Below are 2374 nucleotides of genomic sequence, written 5' to 3'. Positions count from 1 at the left end.
TCCTCGCCTCCATAATGTATTTCATTATGCGTAACCTTTAGCCCTATCCTTATTTTGGCCACCAAGCTACTGTCAAGTAGCATGGGGAGATGAACAAACACATCATTAGCACTTTAGCTACCTAGCAGTATCCAGGTGCCAAAATAAGGATATCTAAGATTAACAAGAAAGCAACAAACTAGAGCAAGTAAAAGTCTCATCCTCTTCCGCTGACGCACTTGCTTCAGAAGGACTTAACAGTAGCTCGCCCGCTCTTTTTCACTCTTGTACTTCTTTACCTATAAAGGTCAAACTGGCTCTTTTGTATGATCAGCGGGGATTTTCATCCCCTAGGTTTTAATTATCAATAAAATTCTCTTTGTTAAAAAAAAAAAAAAAAAAAAAAGTCTCATCCTCTTCCTCCCAAATTCAAACAAGCCTTAGCCACAAAAAATCACCTATGCAACAAATTAATAAACCTAAAAAGAAGCAAAAACAAAAAATGTACAATCAAACCAATTATAATATTCAAATTTCGAAAAACCAATGATAACTAGAGGTAGTGTCTAGTGAGGAATAGATAAAAGATTGAAGGAGGAAGAGGGATATTTGCAGGAGAATATATAGCGGGGAAATGGCCTAATAGAAATAAAGTGCGGGTATAGATGAGATGGGAATTCGGTAGCAGAGCATCAAGCAGTTGAAAAATGCAATTTTCATTTTCAAGTCATGCAAAATGAGGGTGAAATCAGGTGCCAGGCAAGTACTGGGGTATGTGTTTGTAGACGACACTAAAAATTTGAGAAAGAGTTTGAACATATTTAAACTCGAATTCTGTGTATTATGAACATGAATGTTATATTGTGTATTATGTTAAGTGTTTAATTAATGTTCATTATATCGTATTTATGTGTGTGTTTATTATGAACATGAATTTGTGTTTTTGTGAAGTATTTAATTCATGTTCATTATATCATGTTTATATGTATGTGTATTATGAACATTAATTTTGTGTATTATGAATATGAATTTTGTGCATTATGAAATCAAATTTTGTGTATTGGACCAGAGTCCACAATGCACAGTGAACCCGGGTCCACGATATAAATTGACAATCATTACTATGTGGACCATGGTCCACGTAGCTCTGCGGACCATACTATCAATTAATGTAGAATCAGTAAAAATAATGTACTTTAGTATATTAAAAATGTACATTATATTCAGGGAATGCACATTATTTGTGTACTGAATGTACATTATATAATAATGTACGTTTAGTATATTAAAAATGTACTTTTTTGTTATGGTCCACACAACATTATGTAGACCAAGATTTGTCATGCTATATACTTTTAAAAATCAATTGAACAGTACAATTTGTTAGACATCACTTTCAATATTTCAATATGGATAAATTGTTTTTCCATAATTCATCATGCGATATATTTGGAAAAATCAATCACAATTTGTTATATATCGCAATCAATATTTTTAATATGAATATAAACTTTATTTTCATGATTCATCATATCATGCTATATATTTGGAAAAATGAATTACATAATTTGTTATATATCGCATTCAATATTTCCATAAAAACTATGAAGACATCAGTCTCAATTAATTGAAATTCCTTGCCAATAATTCCATTTTGAGCTCTGCACATGAGAATATACCCTTAGAACACTAGCCTCCAATATTCACCATCTTCTTTATATATTCTTCAACATCTTCACCCATCAATGCTAAATCCCACCCTCTTTCTGGGCAACTTTCTCTTACACTACCAAAACTCCAAAAGGCTTTCATTTGTTGTCTCTTCGTGAACATTAAAAAAAAAAAAAAAGGGAAGATATCTTCAACAGAGCATGCTAGGGATGAACAAAATTAAAGATTTTGCAAATGAATCTTTACCCTTGTTCACAATTTCAAAGTAAATAACATTATAAAAAAATGCTACGAGTTCTTTCTCAAAATAATTATGTTTATTTGGTTTATTATCATATTAAAAAAGTGCATATGCTTAAGAAAAAAATGAAAATGTTTATACTTTTATTCATAATCCTTTTATGTATGCAAAGCAGTTAGCGTCTTCTTCATAGGCACCAGGATGTCCTCCTCGCCTCTATAACGTACTCCATTATGCGTAGCCTTTAGCCCTATCCTTATTGTGGCCACCAGGATATTGTAAAGTAGCATGGGGAGATGAACAAACTCATCATTAGCACTTTAGCTACCTAGCAATATCCAGGTGCCAAAGCAAGGATATCTAAGATTAACAAGAAAGAAACAAACTAGAGAGGATATCTAAGATTAACAAGAAAGCAACAAACTAGAGCAAGTAACAGTCTCATCCTCTCCCTCCCAAAATCAAACAAGCCTTGCCACCAAA

Source organism: Ipomoea triloba, chromosome 3 (assembly GCF_003576645.1).
Source record: "Ipomoea triloba cultivar NCNSP0323 chromosome 3, ASM357664v1".
Classification (NCBI taxonomy): Eukaryota; Viridiplantae; Streptophyta; class Magnoliopsida; order Solanales; family Convolvulaceae; genus Ipomoea; species Ipomoea triloba.
The sequence above is the reverse complement of the archived record's forward strand: the minus strand, read 5'-3'. Positions refer to the sequence as shown.